This window comes from Mus pahari, chromosome 15 (assembly GCF_900095145.1).
Source record: "Mus pahari chromosome 15, PAHARI_EIJ_v1.1, whole genome shotgun sequence".
Classification (NCBI taxonomy): Eukaryota; Metazoa; Chordata; class Mammalia; order Rodentia; family Muridae; genus Mus; species Mus pahari.
In genome coordinates, this window is record NC_034604.1 from 55,591,320 (window position 1) to 55,596,293 (window position 4,974).

At 49.2% G+C, this 4,974-nt stretch overlaps 1 pseudogene; it reads right to left on the minus strand.

Annotated features, from left to right (window-relative positions):
• Positions 1–1,734: 1,734 nt before the first annotated feature.
• LOC110333557 lies at positions 1,735–2,219 on the minus strand (annotated as a pseudogene).
• Positions 2,220–4,974: the final 2,755 nt, after the last annotated feature.

The following is a 4,974-nucleotide window of genomic DNA, read 5'->3' on the forward strand; positions in this document are numbered from 1 at the left end:
AGAAGAGAAGAGAAGAGAAGAGAAGAGAAGAGAAGAGAAGAGAAGAGAAGAGAAGAGAAGAGAAGAGAAGAGAAGAGAAGAGAAGTGAGTTAGTTCCAGGTCAGCCAGGGCTACACAGAGAAACTCAGTCTTGAAAACAAATCAAATGGCTATGTTGTTTCATCAGAAAGACAAGTGTCTTGGGTCTTGTGATGTTTGTTCTGATGCAGGTGGCCCAGAGGGAGGAAGGCACACTTATGTTACAGTCAGGTGTGGCACTGGGAACCAGAGATGGCATAAGGCTATGGAAGATCTTTCCCAGGGCTGAAAGACAAACTCCTAAACCTTTGTTTGCACTGGCCTTTCCATTTCCCCAGCGATTCACACATCCTGCCATGAGCTTTTCCAGGGACAGATACATGCCCCATTGGGTTGTGGTCGCCCCTCACATGGGCGGCTCATGGGACTACACTGGCAGCATCAATACAGTGTGTTTGTCCTAACTCCTTTGGCAGAACTCAAAGCAACTTAAACCCAAAGTCTGATGTCGGGAAAAGATTCCTTTAAAGAGAGCACAGATCTAGGTATGCAGAACGGAGCAGTCGCTGCTCTCTCCTCCCTCTTCTGGTTCTTCCGTGTGTCCCAGAGTCTCTACTTTCAGGCGATCTGTCTCTGTGGCAGATGAAGGAAGCTTCCCTGATAGCTGGAGAATCTACTCTAGCCCGTCTCCCTGCAGTTCCAGAAGTAGCCTAGAGAGGGCACTCATAGCCTGGGGAAACAATGATTTGAACCTGCCAGAGACACTAGCTATGAGAGTGATGTTTAGCTCCTTTCAACCAGGCAACCTAGTGACCTTTCATTGGTCACTAGGTTTAGATGACATGCGCACTTGTCCCTGCTGGCCTTTGATGACTCTTGCCCACGTCTCCCAGGTGTAGAGGGGTTGGTAAGAGGCTGTGCATTCTCACAGTCTGTGCGTTTTGCTCATTTAGAGCCCCACTCCGGGACCTCTAAAATTGGTTTGGAATTTGGAAATTCCAAATTTGGATTTGGAGGCAGCTCATCATGGTATATGTTAAGTGGCTATTTGTCATGGTGTAGTCAAAAATCTTAGTGTTGTGAAATAACACAGATCCTCATTCTACACAGGGTATAGAGTGGGTATAATTCTGCAATATCATTGCTATTAATTTAAAAAAAATTAGAAATCTTCTGTACAGAGGTATTTTGAACGTATGATGTCTCTGTACACCACTCGTGTGCCTGGTGCCCAGGGAGGCTAGAAGAAAGTGCTGGTTCTCCTGGGACTTGAATTATAGCTGCTTGTGAGCTACTGTGGTGTAGATGCTGGGAACTGAACCTGGGTCCTCTGCAGGAGCAGCAAGCGCTCTTAACTGTGGAGCCATCTCTCCAGCTCCCTATTGCTGTTACTTTTAGCAGTTCTTTGTTTTCCCATTAACCTTTACAGCTGTGTAGAGCAGCAGCACTTTCCAGCTCCTGTGAAACTCCTCAGAGGCCAGCTGCAGCCATCACCCCACCCCCCACCCCCCAGCCTGTGTGTGTACCTCGGCCCCTGCAGTCTGCCATGGGCAAGTGTCTCTGGTGCAGCTGCTCAGGCTCCCTGTCTCAATGAATCTGCTTAAGGCTGTTCATAGCTACAAAGTTACAAAGTGCAGCCATTGCTGTAGGTTTTTTTTTTAAACAACAACAACAACAACAACAACAACAACAACAACTAAAAGAGCGCTTCTGCTCTTATCTGTCTGGCCAGGTCATGCCAGGCCATGTAAGCACCCTCATAGGGCAGGTGGGAGGTCTCATCATTGGAGGCCCTAGGCATCATTGGCATGTGGCCTCCCATGGGTGGTCTCATCCCAGGAGCTGGTCCCACAGATATTATGGCATCCAGGAGGAGGGGGGCCCATCGTTGGCATCATGGGAGGGCCTCCCATGTGGGATGCAGGCATCCTGCCAGGCCGAAGGGGACCTGGGATATTCGGGGAAGGTGGGATCATGGCCCCTGAAGGTGGGGGAGCAGAGAACAGAGCTGGAGGGATCTTTCCTTGTTGAAATGCATCCATTGTTTTGTCAGTCAGGCTCTGGGCCTGCTCTTCCATCCATTTCTGGTAATAGTCTTTCACATTCGCTTTGTCTTTCCGACCACTGCAGTGTGTCTTCCTCAAGGACAGAGAACCATGGGTAAGATACGTATCACAGTAGTCACAAGAAACCTTAGGCATGTTGCTCCACAAGCCGCTGGTTACCCGGGTCCTGGCCACCAGGAACTCCATTGCCGTAGCTTTAATTATGTAGCTTTAATTATGTCAGTGGCTCTTAACATTATGTTCTGGTATTCACAGAGGTTACATGTATGGGAAAATACCTCTAAGAACCTCAGACAGTCTGACAGGTGAGGCTGAGCCTGTCCATAAAGGGCAGATGGCTTAGAGCAGAGGGTCTCACCTTTTCCGCTGTGCATCTCTTGGGAGAACTCATTAAAGCAGAGTTGCTGACGAGGGAGCCAGGGCAGGCCCTGTGACTCTGTATCTCTCATCAACATTCCTCATTGGAGATGACACTCTTTGTGGGGATAACTAGAGCGATTCTTTCTCACACTCACTGTCCATAAGCACTGAACAAGCCAGGATATCTGTACAAAGCACAGAGGAACAGGGGGGGCACCTGCTGGAACGTCTGCATGTCTCCATGGCTACTATGACCCCTGCCTACCTGGCTACCTCTAATTCACCTTTTTTCCTTACTGGTTCCACTCCACCCTCACTTCCAGGTCCTCAGTAAGACAAGCTCTTATCCACCCCATGCCTTTGCACGTGCTGTTTCCCTGGGCCTAGATTGTGCCTCCTTCTGCCCTCTAGCGGAGCAGTTTTCTCTCTGGCTGGGTATTCACAGGGAGCATCTTGTTTTCTGTCTCCGTAGGAGCTGTCTCCGTGTGCTCTCTCTGTTTATCTATTTAGACCGTGTTTCTTCTCCAGACCTGCACACGGGAGGCACATCTTCCATACGGTTTATCTGGCAGCAGATGCTCACGAAGTAAACGTGGGTTGGGTGCATCTGCAGGGAGGAGAATCAGAGGCACTCTCGCAGAGGCACTCTCGGCTTCCTTCTGCACGTTGGAGCCACTTGTCTGGGAAGAAAGAGGAGGCGGCAAAGTAGGGAAAGTATTCTCTATTTGTTTTTCCCTTCAAAAGGAAATTGGTTGTTTAAAAAATTGTGCTTGTGAGTGCGCGTAGGTCAGAGGACAACTTATGAAAGTCAGTTATGTCTTTCCCCCACACAGGTCCCAGGTACGGATCTCAGGTTGTCAGCACCTCACCTGCTGAGCTATCTCACTGGCCCTGACTTATCCTTGCTAAAGAATCATCGAATAAGAGGTCAGGAAAGGTGCTAGTTGTAATGTCTCATTTTCAAAATGACTTCTTCATTCATTCACATATGTGATTCTGGGTGAGTGCATGCACACGTGTGTGCACCTGTGTACGCATGTGGAAGCCAGAAGAGAATGTCAGGTGTCTATCACTCTCTGCCTGTTCTTTCAAGTCAGGGACTCTCTCACTCTCTCTGATTCAGAGCTTGTGTTTTCTCAGCGGGGCAGGAAGCCAGAAAGTCCCAGAGACACCCCCCCTCACTCTGACTCCTGTCCCTGTCCTTCCTGGATCTGGGGTTGCAGGGGTGCTTGGGGTGCTCAGCTTGTGACGCAGGGGCTAGGGATTGAATGTCAGTCCTCATGATTGCGAAGCAATTGCTCTTCTTGACCACTGAGCCATCTCCCAAACTCCCACATCTCATTTTCAGAGATGTCAAAATGTGATCACAGAGTGGGCAGCTTAAAAATAGATGGAGCGGTCGCCGAGTCTCCGTTTCTTACACAGAGTTGATGCGGAGCTAGTTTATGAAATACTTGGTTAAATGAAATCACCGCAGGCCATCTCAGGGACCTTGGCGGTGTGCACTGAGTATCTTTAATGACACAGCATGGTGAAGACTACAACATTCACCCATAGGTCATTAATATCCCATCTTTCACCTTCCTGCTCAATAAGAATGTGTACAGTCCCTGAGTAGGGCCCGAGGACATCCGGTGAGGGAGGCTGCGCTACTCTGATAGTATGAGTACCCATGTCTATTGGGATACCATGTGACACAAAATAGAGGACCCTAGCAAGCTAGTAGAACCTCAGAATGGCCTGAAACAGGGCAGTGGTGGCTTCCCCCATCTTTACGGAAGTCCCCTCGGGTGCTGGCAGCCTGGCACCTCTCCAGAGTGCCAGTAGGATGGTTAGCTACTCCAGAGCTCCTGTCTATAACCCATTGGTCCAAAGGCTGCATAAAAACGCTTGCTGCTGCTCACTACAGTAGATCTGCACCTCGATGCTCGTCTCCAGAGTCTGTTTCCCCAGTTTGTGACTTTGGCCAACCCCCAGTCGCCATCCCGGTTCCCACATTTTGGCCTGTTCCTCATTTGCGGTGGCTAAAAATGCCAGACCTAAATGTCCTTGTCTCCCCTGTGGTAAGCAGGAGGAAGTACTTTGTAGTTCCAACTGGCCTGAACAGAGGCAGGACTCCGGTCTCTGGGAAAGTTTTCCTTGTTAAACTAGAGGTGCGAAGGGACATATCCTTCCTGTCTTTTATATAAGGTTGTGTGAGGCTATGCCTGGGATCGCAGCGGCCTCTTGCAAATATGGGGACACACTGGCAGAGGATGAAAGCCAGCATATAAAGGATGATGGAGTTGAAGGGGCTCAAAGAACCTGACTCTGGATGGCATCGCTGAGCTATTGAGTTCAGAAACCTTATAACATGGACTCCTGGCTGCTCTTATTGCTTAAGCCACTTTTTTTTATTAGATATTTTCTTTTATTACATTTCAAATGCTATCCCAAAAGTTCCCTATACCCTCCCCCCCCGCCCCTGCTCCCCTACTCACCCACTCCCACTTCTTGGCCCTGGCATTCCCCTGTGCTGGGTCATATAAAG